The sequence below is a fragment of the Pongo abelii genome, chromosome 11, assembly GCF_028885655.2.
Source record: "Pongo abelii isolate AG06213 chromosome 11, NHGRI_mPonAbe1-v2.0_pri, whole genome shotgun sequence".
In the NCBI taxonomy this organism is placed as follows: domain Eukaryota; kingdom Metazoa; phylum Chordata; class Mammalia; order Primates; family Hominidae; genus Pongo; species Pongo abelii.
The window spans coordinates 47091562-47114596 of record NC_071996.2 but is presented as its reverse complement, the minus strand read 5'-3'; the positions used below and the strand labels follow the sequence as shown (position 1 = coordinate 47114596).

The 23035-nt window shown below is 37.2% G+C and overlaps 1 pseudogene; it reads left to right on the top strand.

Moving 5' to 3' along the window:
* Nucleotides 1-2416: 2416 nt before the first annotated feature.
* On the top strand, nucleotides 2417-3646 carry LOC100433352 (epsilon-sarcoglycan-like; annotated as a pseudogene).
* The last annotated feature ends 19389 nt before the right edge of the window (nucleotides 3647-23035 follow it).

The window sequence follows — 23035 nt, the reverse complement described above, 5'->3', positions numbered from 1 at the left end:
AGAATGCCCATTGCTAACAAGTCAAAAAATAACAGATGCTGGAGAGGTTGTGGAGAAAAGAGAATGCTTATACACTGCTGGTGGGAATGTAAATAGGTTCAGACATTGTGGAAAGCAGTTTGGCGATTTCTCAAAGAACTCACAGCAAAATTTCCATTCAACCCAGCAATCCCATTACTTGGTATATACCCAAAGGAATACAAATCATTCTATCATAAAGACACAGGCACACAAGACATAGCTTCACCACAGCACTATTCACAACAGCAAAGACGTAGAATCAACCTAAATGCCCATCAACAGTAGACTGGATAAAGAAAATGTGGTACATATACACCACGGAATACTATGCAGCCATAAACAAGAATGAGAGCTGTCCTTTGCAGCAATGTGGATAAAGCTGGAGGCCATTATCCTAAGTGAACTGACACAGGAACAGAAAACCAAATACCACATGTTCTCACTCATAAGTGGGAGCAAACATTGAGTATATATGGACACAATGAAGGGAACAACAGACACCAGAGCTGACTTGAGGGTGTGGGGAAGAAGGAGGGTGATTATCAAAGAACTACCTATCAGGTACTGTGTTTATTACCTGATGGTAAAATAATCTGCACATCAAACCCCCATGGCAGGTACTTTACTTATATAACAAACTTGCACCTGCACATGTACCCCTGAACCAAAAATAAAAGTTAAAATTAAACTTTAAAATGACCAGAAATCTCTTCTGATCCCATCACTCATGTGTTGTGTGATTGTGGGGAATGGCTGAATCCCTGCTAGGGATCACTAATGAACATTAAAAGGAAACGTGATGGAAACTGTAAAAGGTATGAGTTGTATTCTTCCTAAAGAGTTTACCAGTGCTGCTTCACACTTTGTGTACCTTGGGAAAGTCTGAGGCACTTGAGCATCTTGCTGCCCCTCCCTAGGTCATTCAAACTTCCAGGCACTATTTCTTCAGTTAGATATCTTCAGTCTTTTTCTCAGAAGTGACATCCTTTCTCCAGATGCTATCTGAGTTGGAAGGTCAATATGTAAAACCTACTCACACCGAGATACCTATTGGGAAGCCTGGAGTTCCAAGGACCCTCAGAGAGTATCTTAAGACTCCAAGCAACACAGTCTCTTCCTTTCCAACATTGTAAGACGCTGTGGCTGCTAGACAATCACTTCTGGGGAACAAAGTGACTGTGTGCCCAAAGACCTGGATGGTGGTTTTTCCCTTTGACAGGGTATTAAAAGGAACACACCCATTGTTCATCCATGTCAGGTGAAAAAGTCAAAATGCAAACAGGTGGGGGGAGGGTGACCCCCCAAAAGACAAAAAGATGAGGACTATCAAGGATATATTTGATTGATAGTAAAAGCTCTAACAGAGCTAAATTTGCTTCATTTCATTCCTTAGCTGTATGGATGGTTTCTGTACAACTTTGTGCTATTTTTTCACATTTACTTGCTTTTTTGACTTCTATGATTAGTAAAATCCACTTTAATCTAAAGTCTTTTGCTATTTCACAGGAATAGTTAGGGAAGAAACCCACATAAACACAAAGAGATATGTAAACAGCATGCAGAGTATGGAGCTTTCTGAGGACTGAGGCTTCTGGCTTCCAGAGTTCTCATTTTTTTCCAATCTTCGTTTAGTCCTGCATTGAATTAGGCTGTAATATCCCATTATATGATAAAGCATCATTTAACAGGAAGTCATACTCTTTTATGTTATATTTGCATTTCATTTCCATGCTACTTTTTAGAAAATAAGTGATAAGTAGAAGCAGAACAGGTATTTGTAATTACTCATGAGTCATTTGCTCTCACGTAATTTAATAGCCATAGATCTTTAATATTTATAGCACATGTTGAAAGGATTTAACATATGTAGTGATCTTTACCAAGTAACTCTATACTCTTCTTGAATACAAAGATGTAAATTTTGTCACCATTTATGCAACCTGCTAAACATGTTGCTATTAATTCATGTGAATGAGTTTTTCCTCTAAGATTTTAATTAAAACACAAATGCTTTGCACACTTCAATCTGCAATATCCTCCACATGCATTTTTTTCATACTGACTGATCAGTTGGATAACAGGGTATTTCTTTGTAACACGTTTTCTCATACCTGAAAATTTCCACAAAACAGTAATTTTTGTGTGAAAGCCCATTCAAAAGTTAAATAAGCATCACACTACAAAGTTCTCAGTGGCAACTGTGTTCTCTTTGCATTTCTGTGTACAACAAAATGTGCTCTAATAAGAAGAGTAGAACTAGCCAAGCTGCAAGGAAAGAAGAAAGGGAGGCGAGGGGAGAATTGAGGACTACTGGCCTAGTCAGTCCAATAATGCAATTGCCCTGGTGATGGGATCCTGCAGACCCCTGTGCTTGCATAGGACAAGTTCAGGGGACATGCGGGATGAGACTGTGATGGTTGTCACATTCTTGATGGCAGTATTCATTATTTTCTCCAAGGTACACTCTGATCAGAATGCATACCCATCTGTAAGTGTCCTTTTGGATTATGCTTTGGAACGACTATTTTAGGAGAAATCTCCACCTCACCAAAACCTGGTGAGGTTAGTGATGATCTCAAAGCATTTAAAACAAATTGAAAGGATTATTCAGAAAGACCTGGATGGCTCCTATTCATCCAAAGAACACCATATAGTGAGAGAGTCCTTATGGCCCTCCAACAACTGAAAATGTGGGGAAACCAACTACCATTGATATAATTGCCTATAACAGGTGCACCTTTGAGATTGCAAGGCATAATTGGATAATATAATGTCAACAGAGGACTTCCTGTTGCCATATCAAGCAGAAATCTTCATTAAAAATATAAATGTGTAAGAAATATTGGCCAGGAAGGTTCTTGGAAACTCTGTCAGGGTGGAGAAAAATGTGCTGTGGCCAGAGGACTGAATGCCATAAACATCACATTGGCCCTAGATAGGGGCAGCATGGTTCTGCTTCCTATTAATGGCCTAAAGGGGGGCATTTTCATCAAGATTGGTGCCGATGTCCCATTTTCTTCTTGATTACAAGATGTTGAAAATCCACAGAATTAATTGAGATGCAGTTAAGAAATGGAGCCTGTAATAACATGTGCTAAAAAATTTTATACTCCATTTTACATTGACTGGTGCAAAAATTCATTTGGTTGACAAACAAAGCAAGTGGCCACCTATCCAGAAGTGATTCGTGGAGGGGGAATTTTAGTGATGAAGGAGAGTACAAACTCTTTTCAAAATGACTGTCTGAAAAGCAGACAAGTACATGGATTTCTTAATTATACTGGCTGTGTCCTCAGCAGTAGCTACTGGTCCTCTTTCTGGTACTTCCTTACATCATGCACTGTCGACAGGAAGGAGTAGAAAAGAGAAACATGCAAACATCAGACATCCAACTGGTCCATCACAGTGTTATTCAGAAATTTGCCAAGGAGCTTCAAGACACATCCAAGAGTAGAAAGACAGCATGGCCCCCATCAACACTTCCTGTGTCTCACTCGTAACTGGTGAAATCATACCTTCCCTGTACACAGACAACCATGATAGCACTAACACGCAAATGCAGCAGAATTTGTAACATCCAATTCAGGTTCCTCAACAACAAAGTACAAGTAAATGTCATCCCTGAAGAAGAGAACTGACCAAAGCATGAATTTATAATCAGACAATATAGCAGTTATATCATACTTCTTTTCACTTCCAATAATGCATGAGCTTTTCTGGTATATGGTGTGTATGTTCATGGTATTAACTGTAGCAGATATTATAATACAATATAACTTACATTTTACTAATGTATTTTTTACTTAAAGAATTATTGACAATTTGGAAAACACTGATGACTTTATATTTGTTACAATTAAAAGTGATCTTTAAAATAAATATTATTAATGAAAAACAGGATGTAGAAATCTATTGAGCTAAACAGGTAATTCTAGCTGAGACAACTAGAATTTGAGAGAAAACCATGTCACAAGTGGGAAAGTCAATAATAATCAAGAACCAGCATCATCAGAAAATGTATTATCACAATCAATGCCATGTATAAGTCTGGATTTCTACAAGAGTTGTTATTCAGTGCAGAATACTTTGCCCATTAATTATAATGATAAAAAGTAACTCCTATTCAACCTTAAATCTAAATTATGCCAGAGCTTTCTAGAATAATACAACTACTTCAGAATGTTATCGTGTATTTTAAAATTCTACGTTCTAATAATTTTTTAAAATCTATTAAAGGTACTTCTTTAAGTGGCTAAACTTTCTTTCCAGAACAATAGCACAAATAGAGTAATACAATATTATAATATCACTATATTCTTCAGAATCTTAAAAACAGCAATGACAAAGCACATCCTTTGTTCTTTTGAAACATTCTTCACAGGCAACTTTTCAGCTGTGTCATTTTTGCTATTATGTTATTATTATGCTATATACTCTTTCACCAATCAGTTTTCTAATACCAGTAAGAGTTCATCAATAATTGTGGGCCATTCCAAAGCAAAAGTAAAGATTTTTCTAGATCCATTTTTCAAAACAGAAGTGTGCATTTTCTTAAAGGGATGAAAGAGAAATGTTTGATTAACTGACACTCCGAAATCATTCCTGAGCAATCTGTTAGAATTTCTTTCCCTTTACAATGTTTTCTATTCTATGCTATCAAGAACTATGAATCATAATTTCTGGCAGCTAAAACCAAAAAGGGTGAGAGGCTCTATTAGCATCCTAAAATATGCATGTCCTAATGCTCTCTTAAAATATGTCTGCTCAGAGAAGTTTCAGATTTTCTCAGCCAAGCAAAATGACATTAACTAAGACCCTGGCATGAAGATTTGCTTATTTTAGTTTGCTTAACATTGTAACCACAGCACAAAAATACTGCTACTCAATGGCAGATAAGTTATTCTCTCGCATTTTCGCTTATTGTTTATTAACATCACATGATAAACTATCAAATCACTTATGATCACTAATTACTTCAATAATTCAGTTATAAAGACAATAAACTAAAAGAGTATTAGAACTAGTTCTTCTCAAGATAAGAAAGCATTCTTTCTGTTTTAAAGGAGTCTGGTTAAAATTATTCAGCTCAAACTAGGAATAATTGAAGACAATTGACAATTTAAATCAAGACAGCATCATCTGTCTACATCAGTTGCTGATAAACTTCTGAAAAAAAGTCAAAAGTGATACTAACTTTTTTTTTATATTCAGCATTCCTCAAGGAAATTTAACTTTATTTGCCTTTTTCCTCTGAAAGTTTACTACAGGATTCCAGGAAGAATTTCCTAAAGGGGAACAATATCCAGTAGCGTATTTAGCTGACTTGCCATAAAGGATGAGTAGAATGCAGAGAAGGTCAGAGCTAAGTCAAAAAAGGATGTCATGTTATTCTGACGGTACACCTTTGAGGCAAAGGCCTAATACCTTTACAGAAAATAAAATGCAACAAACTTAATATTTTTCTTTGCTAGAGACAGGAGGACAAGGGTCATGTAACTGCATATCTTGTTGCGTTGTTTCACTCATTTTCTCTTTTTTAATAGAAAACAACAAATTAGTCAGGGAAACACTGCCAACTGCTTTATTTCATATGTTAACTAGTATATTTATATGCTTCCAAAAATATAGTAGACTTTAAGCAAGATAAAATGGAAATGTTTAATGGATTCACAAGGAAAACCTGAAGAAATTTTTTAGTAGCAAAAGTACCCAAAAAATCTAACAAAAAGCACAATGAATTCTGGAAACAACTCTAACTTTTTTTTTTAATGGCGGAATAGTACTCCATTGTGTCTCATGTACTGGGATTTGATAAATTATTTTTTTCAATTTGGTCAAATCCCCTTTTTATTTTTATTGTTTCACTTAAAATTGTGTTAAATTTCACTTTTATTTGAAGAGTTGCCTACCCATGCTATGATTTCAGCAACTTGATGAAAAAATCAATCTATCATTTGATTTTTAAGACTATTACTTTGTGTGCTTATTTTTTGCTCTATTTCATTTTTTAAATTAATATAAATTAAAATTGACTTTTTAGAGATGTATATTGCTATGAATATTAAGACATGAACAGATTATAGTGTAAACACCATCACAATCAGGATACAGAACAGTTCCATCTCTTAAAAAAAACTCCCATGCTACCTAACTTTGTAGTCCCCTCCCGTGACTCCTAATCCCTGACAACTGCAGTTCTGTTCTTATTATTCTTTTGCTTTTTGAGAACGTCACATAGTTCTGTTCTTCGTTATTATTCTTTTGCTTTTTGAGAATGTCATGTAAAGGGAATCAAACAATATGTAAACTGTTGAGACTGAAATTTTAACATGGCATAATACTTTTGAGAATTATCCAAATTGTTCTGTTATCAATAATTTATTTCTTTGTGTTACTGAATAATATTTCATTGTATAGTTATACCATGATTTGTTTTTCCATTCACTTACGGAAAAACACTGGGTTATTTCCAGTTTGGGGCCAATGTAATTAAAGATGCTATAAACATTCATGTACAGGTTTTGTGAAAACACAGGTTTTCACTTTACTAAAAATAAATAAATAAATAAATACCATGAGAGGAATTGCTGGGTCATGTAATAAGGACATGTTTAGCTTTACAATAAACTGCCAAACTGTTTTCAAAATGGCTGTCATATTTGGTATTGCCATCAGTGATGTATGAGCGTTCCAGTTGCTCCACTTTCTTGTCAGCACTTGATATTGTCAATATAGCCATTCTAATAAATGTATATTAGTATCTTTCACTATTAAGTATATTAGCTTGTAGATGTCCTTTATCAGGCTGAAGAACTTTCCTTCAATTCCTAATTTGCTGAGAGTTTTCATTATGTATGAATATTAAATATTTTTAAATACTTTTTGTTTTTGTATGAATAGATTTGATTATATAATTTTTATTCTTTAGACTATCAGTTATATTTTATCGATTGATTGTCAAATACTAAGCCAACCTTTCACTCATTAGATGAATACTACTTGGTCACATTATACTATTCTTTTATACATTGCTAGATTTGATTTGCTAGTATTTTGATGATTCTGCATTTATGTTCATGAGTGATATTGATCTGAAGTTCTGGGGTATTTTCTTCTTGTCACAGTAATGCTCATCTCATAAAATGATGTAGGAAATGTTCTCTCCTTTTCAACAGATGGTGTAGACTTCGGTTTATTTGTTCTTTACATATATGGTAAATTTTAGCACTAAGGTCACCTAGTCCCAGAAATTTCTTTTTCACAAGATTTCAATAATGGGTTAGGAAGTTTATCATTACTAAACTATTAAGGTTATTTATTTCACTCTAAAAGAGTTTTTAGAGGTTTTTGGTTTTGGAATAATCGTTCATTTCACCTAACCTACCGAATTATGTATTATACATAGATTTATTCATAATATCCATCTTATCCTTTTTATATCTATAATGGGGTGATACCCATTTTTTATCCTTGATATTGATCACCATATCTGCCCTCTTTTTCTGCCATAGGTATATCAATTTTACTTATCTTTTTGATAATTTTGCCTTTTGGTTTTATTGATTTTTTTCTCTGTTTTCTGTTTTCAGTTTCATTGATTTGTGCTCTTATATTTATTGCTTTTTATTTCTATTTGGTTCAGTCTACTTTGCACTTTTTCTATTTTCTTAAGATGGAAACTCACTTTGTTGATTTGAAACCTTTGTTTTCCAATATAGGCATTTAATGCTATAAATCTTCCTCCGAGCATTACATTAAGTGCATCCCACACATTTCAACATTATATATTTATTTTCCTTGAGTTCAAAATATTTACAAATTTCTCTTGAGACTTTCTCTTCAACATAAAGATTTTATGGGCATGTATTGTTTAATTTCCAAGTGTTGAGATTTTGTTATTTTTATGTTATTAATTTTCTAATTTAATCCCATTGTTTTCAGAGAATATACTTCGTGTGATTTCAATTAGTTCAAATTTGTTAAAGTTTGTCTTATGACTTGGGATATGCCTATCTTTGTGAATTTTGTATGTTATACTTGAAGAGAAAGTGTGCTCTTCTGTTGTTTGGGGGAGTGCTCTGTTTATGTCAATTAGATTCAGTTAATTCATGATAAAAATCCTTGCTGATTCTATTAGTGTTGTTGATTCTATCACTACTTCTGATTCTAAGAAAGGAGTGTTGAAGTCTCCACTACAAGTGTGGATCTGTCTATCTCTTTCAGTTCTGTCAAATTTATTTTATCTTTTGAAGTGCTGTTGTTTGCCGATACATTTTAAGATGGTTGTGTCTTCTAAGTTGATTTACCCCTCTATAATCATGTACTGTGCCTCTTTATTCCAGATAATTTTCTTTGCCCTGAAGTCTACTTTTTGTGACATTAACGTAGTAACTCCCGGTTTCTTTCTTTTGATTAGTGTTTGCATAGTGTATCTGTTTTTACCCTCTTATTTTTCTCATACCAACATTATTATATTTGACATGAATTTTTCATATGCAACATATATTTGTGTCATTTTTAATTAATTCTGAAAATCTGTCTTTCAATTGATATGAGAGCTTTTACATTTGTTATTGATATATTTAGGTTTAGGTTCTACCATTACATTATTTGCCTTCTGTTTTCTTCCCTTTGTTTTTTTAATTCTCAGTTGTCCTTTTTCTGTTTTCTTAATTATTATTTGATTTTTTAGTATTTCACTGCAATTGATTTTTTGAACTATTACTCTTTGTATGTTTTGCTTGTTTGGTGTTTAGTGGTTGCTCTAGGCATTATAATACATATTTAACTTTTAACTGCTTAGACTCAATATTTTACCACTTGGCCTCCATGATTTTGGGTGAGAAAACTGCAGTTATTTGAATATCCTATTAAAAACTTATTTTTTTCTGGTTGTTTTTAAGGTTATTTTCTTTGTTGTTAGTGTTTGCAATTTGATTATGACATTTCTGAGTTGGGATTTAAGTGTTTATCCTTTTAGGGCCTACCAAACTTCTTGAATTTGTAGGTTTATATCTTTCATCATATTTGAGAAATTTTCAGCTATTATTTCCTCAATTTTTTTTTTCTGTACTACACTCTTGTTGTGACCTTCTGGGACTCCCATGGCATGAAAATTAGACCTGTTGGTATAGCCCAAGAAGTTTCTAAAGCTGTTTTTCTCTTTTTTCTCTGTTCTTTAGATTAACTTCCATTGATTTATCCTCAGATTCATTGACCCTTTTCTCTTTCATCTCCAATATACTATTGCGTCCATCCAGTAGTAAAGGTTGTGTTTGTTTGCTTAGAGTTTTTCTTTTTGTTTGCTTATTTTTGGAGAGTGTAGAAGTTATATTTTTAGTTATAGAATTTCCACTTAATACTTCTTTATATCTTTTAATTATTTGCTTAGATTTTCTTTACATTTGTTTCAAGACTGTGCATACCTTCAAACATTTTTACAATAGCTGCTTTAAGTCTTTGTCAGATAATTCCAGCATTTCAATATCGGAGTTTATTTTTTTTCTTTACCCATGTGAGTTGAGGTTTTCCTTGGTTCTTGTTTGTCAATTAACTATGTATTGTCTTCTGGATGCTCTGAATACTTTCTTATGAGACAATGAATCCTGTTTAAACCCTATAGAAAATGTCGATATTTTGCTTTAGCAATCAGCCCAGTTGGATTCAGTCCCCGCATCCTGACCAGCCTTCTGTGGTTGTGGTTTCAATGTACATTTCAGTATTCAATGCCTTTACAGTGCTATTCACATCTGCTTTGTGTGTTTGTCACCTAGTGGGTAGTCCAGGAAGTGGGCAGAAGCCCATCTCAAAGTTTCATTCTCAAAATACATGGTATATCTTTAGGATTAGATCAAAGCACTTGCAGCTCAAGGGTGAATCCAGGAGTTTATCAACAATTTTATGGAATTGGTTTCTCAAGTTCCTATGCCTCCATTATCTCCCTTTCTGGTTTCCTTTTCAGTTCCCCAGAAAGTATGGTCTTTAGCTATGCTATCCTGACACACACTTCCCATGAATGCATATGCATCCAGGACCAAGCAAAAGGAGTACATAGAAAGAAAAAAAAAGCCATTAGATGTCCTTATTTCTCAAAGTTTAAAGCACATTGTAGGTTCCTGCTGCCACAACTGTTGCTACCAGAAGTTCTGTATACGACTGCTCATTATCGGGGGAAACCAGCCCCCGATATTCAACGTGGGTCCTTTTCTATTTTCCCTAAGTGTCAGCCAGTCTGAGAAATAAAGGGAAAGAGTACAAAAGAGAAATTTTAAAGCTGGGTGTCCAGGGGAGACGTCACATATCAGCAGGTTCCGTGATGCCCCCCAAGCCGCAAAACCAGCAAGTTTTTAATTAGGGATTTTCAAAAAGGGAGAGTATGAATAGCATGTGGGTCACAGAGATCACATGCTTCACATGGTAATAAAATATCACAAGGCAAATGGAGGCAGGGGAGATCACAGGACCAGGAAGAAATTAAAATTGCTAATGAAGTTTCAGGCACACATTGTCATTGATAACGTCTTATCAGGAGACAGGGTTTGAGAGCAGACAACCAGTCTGACCAAAATTTATTAGACGGGAATTTCCTCATCCTAATAAGCCTGGGAGCCCTACGGGAGACCAGGGCTTGTTTCATCCCTTATCTACAACTGTAAAAGACAGACGTTCCCTAAGCGGCCATTTTAGAGACCTACCCTTGGGAATGCATTCTCCTTCTCAGTGATGTTCCTTGGTGAGAAAAAGAATTCAGCCATATTTCTATTTGCTTTTGAAAGAAGAGAAATATGGCTCTGTTCTGCCCAACCCACAGGCAGCCAGACTTTAAGCTTATCTCCCTTGTTCCCTGAACATCACTGTTATCCTGTTCTTTTTTCAAAGTATCCAGATTTCATATTGTTTAAACAATTTGTGCAGTTAATGCAATCATCACAGGGTCCTGAGGCGACATTCATCCTCAGCTTATGAAGATGATGGGATTAAGAGATTAAAGTAAAGACAGGCATAGGAAATAACAAGAGTATTGATTGGGGCAGGGATAAGTGTCCATGAAATCTTCACAATTTATGTTCAGAGATTGCAGTAAAGACAGGCATAAGAAATTATAAAAGTATTAATTTGGGGAACTAATAAATGTCCATGAAATCTTCACAATTTATGTTCTTCTGCCATGACTTCAGCCAATCCCTCTGTTTGGGGTCCCTGACTTCCTCCAACAGCTCATGGAACAAGAACTAAAAGGCTTTTCTCCAAGTTGTCTCTCTGTGTTGATGCTTACTTCCATATTTTGCACTACTTGAACCCAGGCTGGGGTAGACACCAGAAAATGGTAAATGCACTGTCCATTCAGTGATACTTCAAATTCTACTCAGAGTCCTCAAATAACTCTTCCATCATTCTGATTAGGTTTTATAGCTGCATTCAGTGAGAATGACAGATTGGAGTGTACTTACCCCATTTTACCCAGAACTGGAATCTTTGAGTGGGTTGTTTTTTTTTAATTAAGCTTATAAATAGCACTGTTACTTTATAATTAGTCTACATAAAAAGCTTGTCTGGATAAGTGTTAAAAACAGATGAATAAAGAAAAGAAGAAAAGAGACAGGAAGAAAGGGATGGAGTGAAGGAGAGAAAGAAGGAAAGACAGAAAGGAAAGAAGAAAAAAAAGGTAGAGGAGAAAAGAAAGGAAGAAGGAGAGGAGAGAGGTGAAAGAGAAATAAAGAAAGAGTAATAAAAAATAAGAAGCGGCTGGGTGCTTTGTCTCAGGCCTGTAGTCCCAGCATTTTGGGAGGCTGAAGCAGATGGATCACTTGAACCCAGGAGTTTGAGACCAGCCTGGGCAACATGGCAAAAACCCATCTCTACAAAAAATACAAAAATTAGCTGGGCATGGTGGCTTCTGCCTATAGTCCCAGCCACTCAGGAGGCTGAGGTGGGAGGATCACTTGAACCCAGGAGGTGGAGGCTGCAGTGAGCTGTGTTCACACCACTGCATATCAGGTGGGTGGCAAAGTGACACTCCGCCTCTAAAAATGAAAAGAAAAGAAGGAAGACAGAAAAGGAAGGAATCAAGAAAGAAAGGGAAGAAGGAGAGAGAAGGAAAGAGGTGAAAAAGAAAAATGAAAGAGTGAAAAAAACAAGAAAGAAGACGAAACTGGAAAGGAAGGAAGGAAGGTAGGAAAAAAGGAAGATAGGATCCAAGAAGGAGAGAAGAAGAGAGAAATAATAGAAAATCAGACATTAATATCAAACACCTGACTGAAGGGAGATAAAGTTGAAACAGGAAAGGTTCCCTTGTCCCCCTCCCAGGGTGTGTGATACGGGTGTGGCTCACTTCCTCCATGCCTCCCTGCTCAAACCTCTAAGGAAGCATACAGGCAGGCAGGCTGTGGGGCTCCAACTCCATGGCAGTGTCTAGGGGTAAATGTTTACAGCTTCTGAAGCCCTAGTGGGCATGAGTTACAGAGTGCTCTGTTAGTTTGCCATCTATAAGCAGCTTGTGTTAACCAGATAAATTAGGTTCTCTACCGTGCCGCAAGGACAGAGGGCTTTCTGTATCCCAGGTGCTTGCCTTGGTTTACTGGAAGAATCAGACCACACGTGGGCTTTGGGAATGAGTGCAAAGTTTTATTGAGTGGGAAGTAGCTGTCTGCTGATGGGGGAGCCAGAAGCGAGATGGTTTTCCCCTGGAGTTGGGCCGCTTGGAGGCCCCTACTGTCCTCCAACTGCCCCACCAAAGTCCGCCTCATCCCGACCGATGGCCTGCCAGCATGCCAGTGTCTGTTGGTGCCTGTCAGTGTGCTCTTCCTCCCACAAGCTCTGGATGACCAGCCACTTGTGTCTTCTTCCACTTATGCGTTCCTCACGATGTCCAGCCACTTGTGTGTGTGTGCCTGCTAGGGTCTCGGGTTTTTATAGGCAGAGGATGAGGGTGTGGTGGGCCAGGGTGGTCTTGGAAAATGCAAAATTTGCAAAGGCAGAAGTGCCTGTCCTCACCTAGGTCCGTGGGGATGGAGCCCTAGCCAGAAACTATGCCTTCCTCTACCCAGCACTTCCCTCCCCTCCTTCCACATCATTTAAAGGGACCATGCTATTCCCCTCTCAGCACTCTCGTATCAAAGTCACCTTCTTTAAATTGGACAAATTGTTTCTTTTGTCTGGGAAAAAGACCATTGTGAGCAAGCCAAAATGTAGAAGTCATTTCCTCTTCATATAACTTTTGCCACCAAGTGGAGAAGAAATGGTACTCCTAAGTTCACATGTAGAAGTCACAATCTTCACCATAGTTTTTGCCACCAAGTAGGGCGGAAATATAACTTTCGTTTTTAAAAAGTAAAAAGGCTAAAATGTAATGAAATGTTTATGCTGAAAACCCTGAGGTTTGGGGTGGGAAAATCCTTCCTTGAAAAAGTTTTCGAGAAGTAAATTTCAAATACAAATCAAAACTACAGTGAGATATCATCTCACCCCAGTTAAAATGGTTTTTATCCAAAAGATAGGCAATAACAAATGCTGGTGAGGATGTGGAGAAAAGGGAACCCTTGTCCACTATTGGTGGAAATGTAAATTAGCACAAACACTACTGAGGATAGTTTGGAGGTTTCTCAAAAAATTAAAAATAGAACCACTATATAATCCAGTAATCCCAGTGCTAGCTATATACCCAAATAAATCAGTATATCAAAGACATATTTGCACTCCCATTTCTACTGCAGCACTATTCACAATAGCCAAGATTTGTAAACAACCGAAGTGTCCATCAACAGACAAACAGATAAAGAAAATGTGGTACATATACACAATGGAGTACTACGCCGCCATAAAAAAGAACACCCTGTCATTTTCAACAACATGAATGGAACTAGAGGCCATTATGTAAAGTGAAATAAGCCAGGCACAGAAAGACAAGCTTCACATGTTCTCACTTATTTGTGGAAGCTAAAAATGGAAACAATTGAACTCACGGACATAAGAGAGTAGAAGGATGGTTACCAGAGGCTGGGAAGGGTAGTGCGGGCAAGGAGTAGGGATGATTAATGCATACAAAAACATAGAAAGAAAGAATGAGATCTAGTACTTGATATTACAACAGGGTGACTATAGTCAATGATAATTTAATTGTACATTTTAAAATAAGTAAAAGAGTATAATTGGATTGGTTGTAACAAAAAGGATAAATGCTTGAAGTAATGGATACCCCATTTACCCTGATGTGATTATTTTGATATTCTGATGTGATTATTTTGATACCTCAATCCCATAAATATAAAGAGCTGCTATGTGCCCACAAAAATTAAAAGAAAGAAATTATCAGGGGTTACTAAATTGAATAACAAAGCATAACATAACCTTGGGGCAAGGGTGCAGCTTGCATTTATTAAATGTCACCCTAGATTTTTGTGTTCAATTCCAATAGGCTGAGAGCAGAGGATTTTTAACTTTAAGAAAAGTTTTGCTGGGCGCAGTGGCTCACACCTGTAATCCCAGCACTTTGGGAGGCCGAGGAGGGCAGATCACGAGGTCAGGAGATCGAGACCATCCTGGCTAACACGGTGAAACCCCGTCTCTACTAAAAATACAAAAAATTAGCCGGGTACGGTGGCAGGTGCCTCTAGTCCCAGTTACTTGGGAGGCTGAGGCAGGAGAATGGCGTGAACCCAGGAGGTGGAGCTTGCAGTGAGCAGAGATCATGCCACTGCACTCCATCCTGGGCGACAGAGGGAGACTCTGTCTCAAAAAAAAAGAAAAAAATAGTTTTCACCTGAATATGAATGAGAAGCTATCAAATGTACTTAGATGTTTATATATCTACATCTCATAATTTTATATAATGGAAATAATGATTAGAAATACCTATTCATTATGAATTAATCTTAGAAGCATATTTAAGTGGTAAACCAACTAAAGCCCCATTCATGTCTATGGGACTATTTTCAATAAATGACTCGATTTGCAAATTTGAAAGTTATCTCATGTTTGTGCACATGGTTTCTCTTTCATCATCTCTTTCTTAAAATGGGCAAGCTAGAATCAAGTCCATAGTACTCCCATTAGATACTAAGGATAAAGTAAAACTTTTATTTTGTATACCATCTCTAGATGTTGTGGAGAGAAGGGTTTTTAAGAGACAGTATTAAGAGACAGTATATGTAAATCTTGTCTTGGCCAAGCCACCTCTCATCTCTACAAAATCCTCGTGGAAATATAAGTATAAATAAAAATGTCCGAGTAAGGCAAATTAACCATCATTATTAACTTGGACTTTGGTCCCAAAACCTAAGCAGAACCAGAACTGTAGTTGGCTGGACCAGTAAAAAAAAAACTCTTTGTCCTAATTAAAAGCAAAATAGAGGCATAAACAAAGCATACTGAGTGACCTACAATTTTTTCTAAACCCATACTAATATCTCAGATTTTACCCCTGAGTACACCAGCTGGTTCAGAGCCCCGCTTTCTTTTCTGAAAGCAAAAGTGAGAGTATTTGTCCCAAGATTTAGCTGCCCACCTAAACATTCCTAGGCCAAATAAAATCCAGAGAGCTGTCTGTTTTGTGGAAGAAAAGAAGGTTTCCAACTGCAAAAACAGCTGCAAAATGGGAGAAGTAAAACGACAGAGATATGCCCAGGGATGGCCTTAGGGTTCTGTCTTAGAATCAGTTTTGACTTCTTGAAACTGACTAATCTTTTGGGAGAAGTAAGGATTGATAAAAAAATAAAATAAAATAAATAAAAAATTAAAAAAGCAGAAAAGAGGACACCCTTCCCCTAGTGGACCACACTATTTTCTATGAATCAGAGCAGCCCTTTTTTTAAACTTTTTTTTTTTTTCCGAGACAGAGTCTTGCTCTGTCACCCAGGTTTGAGTGCAGTGGCATGATCTTGGCTCACTACAAGCTCTACCTCCTGGGTTCACGCCATTCTCCTGCCTCAGCCTCCCAAGTAGCTGGGACTACAGGCACCCGCCACCATGCTCAGCTAATTTTTTTGTATTTTTTAGTAGAGAGGGGGTTTCACCATGTTAGCCAGGATGGTCTCGATCTCCTGACCTCGTGATCCACCGCCTCAGCCTCCCAAAGTGCTGGGATTACAGGCACGAGCCACTGCGCACGGCCTTTTTAAGCTTTTTATAGCACAGACAGCTCACACTCATCTTTCAGAGAAGTGGCAATAGAGCAATTCTCAATTCCTATCCTTAGTTATAAATGAATGCTCAAATTTCATCTTTTAAGGTAGAGATTTTGTAGTTTTAAATGATATGTTCACCCTTGTATTTGTTGGCAGTGAAATTAATCAGTCACTTTTCTGCCAACTTAAACAGCCAAGCAAGGCCTCTCACCCATTTCCTTTACAGCTTTGCATTTTGCCACTGTGTGGTCCTACTGCTCCTGTAACAAACTGCCACACCCTTAATGGCCTCACATAATGCCAATTTGTTATCTTAAAGTTCTGGAGTTCAGAAGTCCAAAATCAGTCTCACTGGGCTAAAATCAAAATGTCATCAGGGCTGGTTGGTTCCTTCTGGAAGCTCCAGGGGGAACCCCATTTCCTTTCTTTTTCTCACTTCTAGAGGCTGCCTGCACTCCTTGATTCATGGGCCATACCTCCATCTTCAAAGTACATGACCCTAATTTCTGCTTCCATGGACTCATCTTTTCTGCCCTTCTGCCTTCTTCCTACAAGAAACCTCGTGATTACATTGGGTCCACCAGATATTCCAAGATAATATCCCTATCTCAAGATTTTTAACTCAATCATCCTTCCTTTGCATATAATATAACATATTCACAGGTTCCAATAATTAGGATGTGAACATCTTTGGGGGGGCCATTAGTCAGCCTGCTACAGTTTAAAAGGTTCCTATCGGCCGCGTGTGGTGGCTCACACCTGTAATCCCAGCACTTTGGGAGGCCGAGGCAGGCAGATCATGAGATCAGGAGACTGAGACCGTCCTGGCTAACACAGTGAAACCCCATCTCTACTAAAAATACAAAAAATTAGCCAGGCATGGTGGTGGGCACCTGTAGTCCCAGCTACTTGGGAGGCTGAGGCAGGAGAATGGCGTGAAGCCAAGAGGCGGAGCTTGCAGTGAGCCGAGATCGCACCGCTGCACTCCAGCCTGGGTGACAGAGCAAGACTCTGTCTCAAATAAAATAAAATAAAATAAAATAAAATAAAATAAAATAAAGTTCCTATCATCAGCATATTTGGAGAACTTTATTATGTGTACCCTTTACCAGAAAAATTCTGAAAAGTTTAATTAAGATTGATTCTACTTGTATGCATCAGTTACATTACAAAGAGTAACTGAAGAGAGTTTGACAGGGATTATTTACAAATATATGAGCAAGTTTCCCACAAAGGATAGAGAAACACTTGTAGAGTCATAATAGTCCAAAACCCTGAGACTAAATCGTTAAAAGGAAGAAGTGGCTACTAGAATTCCAAAAGAACCATTGCTTTAAGAGAAGTTCTCCCTCTACATGACACTGTAGAGAGGAATATATCCATTGTTCACGATCAGCAAGGAAGGAACAGGGGAAGCGAATATTTTCCCAGCCTCTCTCCCCCTGGCCATAAATTGGCTGAACCCAACCAGAAGTCACATAGCAAGAGAGTGAGCCTTATTCATGCAACTCACTGAGTTTAGCCTTCTGGGACACAAAGGCGGGTGAAAAAGGGTGAAGAGCAAATATGAAGGGACAAATAAATAATATCCTACAGGATAGGTCTTCTTGTTTGCCCTTCACCATCCACTATTGTCCTTTGTGCAAATGAAAAACATTTCATTAACATAGGAGACCCACACACAAAGTGCTATCTATTGCCATACTATTAGAGGATTATGTTAATTCAGCCATATGCCCAACAAAAACCTAAAACTTATATAGCAGAAGAGAAAAAGTTGGGGATAAACAAATAATTAATATAAAACATAGCTGCTGGTACTATTCACAAGAGCAAAGACATGGAATCAACCCAAATGCCCATCAATGATAGACTGGATAAAGAAAATGTGGTACATATACACATGGAATACTATCCAGCCATAAAAAGGAATGAGATCACATCCTTTGCAGGGACATGGATGGAGCTGGAAGCCATTATCCTCAGCAAACTAATGCAGGAACAGAAAACCAAACGCTGCATATTCTCACTTACAAGTGGGAACTGAACAATGAGAAGACATGGACACAGGGAGGCGAAAAACACACACTGGGTCCTGTCAGGGTGGGAGGGTTGTGGGGAGAGGGAGAGCACCAGGATAAATAGCTAATGCTTGCAGGGCTTAATACCTAAGTGATGGGTTGATAGGTGCAGCAAACCACCAAGGCATACATTTACCCATGTAACACACCTGCACGTCCTGCAAGTGTATCCTGGAACTTAAAATTAAATTAAATTAAATTTTAAAAACTAAAAACTAAAAAATAAATTTTAAAAAATACAGCTGCTGCCAGAGCCTTGTGACAAAGTTGATAATCACAGCTTCCTTCATTTGCCACCATTGTTCCTTCTGCCAGCAACTGGACTACTCCAGAATTTTCCTGATGGAGGACCCAACCCTTAATTCTGACATGATCTGTGTTCTTGGTATGGTTTTCTTTACTGAATTGCCACAGTTTCCCATTGAACACTATTATTGGACATGGAAGGATCATAAAGTATCCCAGTGAATTATCTAAGTTGCAGACATGATGCTCTTTTCCCTCCCTTGTGCAGCAGCAACCCAATTTTCTCTGGGTAACCAGGACCAATCTTCCCTGATAGTAAAGTGAACACATTCTTTGCCAAAATGCCAGTGAGAAATCTTTTTCTAACTTGACAAAACCATGACTGTGGTGCCTGGAAGAAGTATTTATTTCATAAGGATTGGGACTTCCAAAGCTACCTAGCTCAAGTTTATGGATCATGAACAAAAATTTCTCAAATGACTTTATTAGGTACGAGAGAGAGAGAGACAGACCACTTCCACTTCTGCTCCTTGGCTCCTGGAAGCACACATTTTGGCTATGAGAAAGACAGCACCATATATTCATTGAAACATTTAAGCATATGCCACATGTTGTAGTATAGCACTCCCACTTCCCAGAGTAAAGAAAATACAGAGGCAGATTCACCATATATCCTTATATCAGCATTGCAGGTTACTTCTTCAAGGGATCTGCTGCCCCACTCTCAATAAGGGACTCTGGATCTGTAAGTTGGATTAGGTCTAGGAATTGAATATGAGCCCATTAATGCTCACTTTGGCAACTCAAGTAAGATTTCTGCCCACTAAACATAGACTTTTTCCACACATAAGAAGCAACACCTCACTAAACTGCACATCCATTTTCATCTGTAGGGATTCCATGATCAATGAGTCATTGCCACAAGTCCCTGTGGGTCAAACACTCTGATTACCACTCCATCATTGTAGCTTATTAAGATAATTGCACTCATCTTGTTTCTGCTGGTTAAGCAGTGACATGTGGCCTCTACCACTCTGTGATCCCATTATTCCATTGAAATCTAGGACTCCAGTGCCAATGCATTATCTCCTACTATCATCTCAGCATGCAAAGAACAGCCATTGCAAATGCTGTTGTTTTTCCCAACTAATACATTTCTGAATGCTCAGGTGAAGGGAGTTTCTTCTCAGGGACATGTGTAGTGGGTGGCCGAATGAATTATATGTAATAGATGCATCCCAACCTTATATTTCTCTGATCTTAGGACTTCTTTCACTAAAATAGTCCAGGGATGCTCCAGCATTTATTCATCATTGACTCTAGATGACCATTGAGTCTAGTCTTCCATTCACTATTTTTACATCATTCCCAGATGGTTGACCCAACACATTATATCTAAAACTCAAGTAAATGCAACATATAGATAAATTTATCCCAATATAATCTTATATTTTTCCTCCTTGACTCAATACTTTTTGAAGCTACTTATATGTGCTACATAATCTCCTACTGGTAAAACCTGGCAAGGTCATGAATTCTTTGAGTACAGTCTATTTCCTTCCTAACCAGGTATTGTGCAGACCCTGTCTGTGCTTTCTTGTGTACCCCATTCTATTATTGAATGACTGTGTGGCTTTGGACAAGTCACTCCATGTTTTTGAGATTCTTCTTTAAAATGAAGATAATAATATCTACCCATAGGGTTGGTGCAGAGAATAAATAGGCAAAGTTAACAGCACACAGCCTACGACAAAAGAAACTAGCTTTTTACCCCCTTTAAGGAAAACTTTGAACCATATTCCCAGATACAGTTAAAAAAAAATCAACAAAAATTCAACCAGTGTAAATTGCAAAGATTCCTGTTTACCTAGGACTAAGAAAATCTAAAATATTGTAAAATGATTTCAGTTTAATTTAGACTATCTCACACATAGTAGGTACTCCAAAGTATTATTTCTGGAATTGGATTCTGATCCAAAGTTTGAAGCTGTATTAACTGTCCTTGGAATTTATTCTCCTTCAAGCATCTATGTCTGAAGAAAAAAAAAATCCATAGGATTTCCAGATTTACCAGTAAAAGACAAATGCATCATAAATTGATATTTTAATTACTCATGAGTGGGATTGATGCTGAGCCTTGAGTATACTTAACAGGTTTTGTTTTTCATGAAAGCTTTCATTTCCGTTGACACTGGCAATCAGCTTATGAATCTTAGCTCCAGTGCGGTAATTATGTCAAACTCAGCTTGGGAGGGTAAAATGTTCAGTGGAGAGCAGTTGCCCTTGTTCAGAAGGAAAAGCACAAAAAGGATAAATGATTACTTATCAAATTTATTCTACTTGGAAAATGACAAAGTTCTTATAGAGGCATAGAAATAAAACTACTCTTAGAAACCTGATTTCCACCTGGTATGAAAGAAGTATATAGAGGAATAATAAAATTCCATAGAAAATTCACTTACTCGCTAGCATACTTGACTCTCTATCGCCTTGGAAGAAAATGTAAACATACTGCCTCTCCACATGCTTTAATTTATACTAATACTTTCCAATTAAGTTGTTGGGAAACGCCCTTTTAAAAGCTGATGCATTCAGTGCTTGCTTGCCATCTACTTGTGATGTCAACGCTAATTGCTTTAAGAATCTAAAGTTTGGAAAAATGACCATATTTCTGTATTGCAGAGGCCATATCCATTCTTTTGGGAAGCAACTTTTTTAATAGCAAAAAGGTGCAATGTATAAACACATAATCTAGACTCATCTATTAGAAATTCATTTGTTCCAAATACTTCTCCCAATGTGTAACACTGAGATACAAAATAACCATTCTGTGATGTGCTTCAAAAATGTACCAGATGTATTCCTCCATTCTTGTGGGAACCTGTGGATTAGCCTTCCCACATGAGCTATCCCTATGCAAGAAGATAATTTCCTCCTACTTTTCCCATGGCTCTGCTGCAATTTGCAGGACATTATGGGAAATTTGCCACAATATGTGGGACATTTTGGTCTTCTGCTGGAATTTTGCAAGTATGCATTGCCACGGTTTGAAGTACAGATCAAGATATTTGTTTCATATGGTGAGATCTAACATAACACTTCATGAGAGGACTAAGAGCTTGCCTGTGTTTTCCAAAACTCATTAGAACTGACAGTATAACCCATTTACTTAGGCAAAATGTAGAAGAAAGCTTAACCATTAGCTACAGATTATCCCTGCTGATTTAACGATGTTGAAGACTGCAACATCATATTTTAGCACTGCCAGGGAGGGGAAGGAGCTGGAGAGAACCCATTCAAAAATGGGTTCTACTCTTAAGTTTAAACTCTGCCATCCTGTTTGCTCTGAGCACCACAGAAGTTTGAGCAGCAAATCATTGTTCTTGTATTTTATTCCTCTTGTAAGCCTGGTAGACCAGAAGCAGAACATTAATTACTTTTAAACAAGAACGTGAATTGTTTATATAACCTAGGTTTCTAGTTAGTCAAGGTAGAAACCTATTTTTAAATCAAATGTCTCTTGAAAACAATGACTCAGTTTAGGAGGAGAAATGTGTTATGAACTTGAAAATATAGAAATCTCAATTTCATAAAGCCCAAAATTTGAAAAAAAAAATAGGTTATAGAAGTTTTAAGAAACATTCATCATTCATTTCAAGTGTTTCTATAATTTTTGTTTGTTGTTTGATTTTTGCAAAATATAAAAACTATATCAACATGTAAGAAAGTCTCTTGTGTTTGTCTAAAACAAAGTACCCAGTAAAGATACTATAACTGATTTGACCAATTCCAAGTCATTACCCTGGGCCAGTCATTACATTGCCAGTACAGTAGCAACCCTAAAGACATCTATTATTAGAGACAATCACAATTTTAAAAAAATGAAAATCCTGCCAAATTATCACAGTGGGCTTCACAATAGGAATGTCTTTGAAAAGAGGGAGAAAAACTAATCAAATTCCAACTCAGATTTTTTTTTTAAATCTCAAAGGTAAAGAAACAAAAACTTATACACATTGAAGGCAGCTCTAAATTTCTCTAAACCATTGTATAAAATAGTTATTTCTTTTTTCTCACCTCACTCTCCTCAGCTATCAACCCAGCCCAGTCTGTCTTTTGCAGCCCCTCTTCCCCTTCCCAACACACACACAAACACACATAGTATGTGGAAGCAGTTTCCACTGAGGTTACCAATGATAAAAATGACACTAAATATAATTGGCAACATTTTTAGTCCTCATCTTACTTGGCCTCTAAAAATACGGTAGGCAACTTTTTACTACTCTCTTCTTGAAACATTCGCTTCCCTTGGATTCCCTAACATGTCACTTTCTTGGTTTCCCTTCTACTCTCGCCACTCTTTGCTGGCTGATTCTCTTCTCCCTGGGCATTAGTGTCGAAGTTACATCACCTTCTCTTTTTACTATATATTCTCTTCCTAGACAATCTCTTCAAAGCTCTTGCAATTTTTAAAAAGATAAATCAAAAACTTTACTTTTCAGTCCAGACCTCCCATTTCAGGTCACCAACTGCCTTGAAATTGTCACGTGGCTGTCTTACAGAATT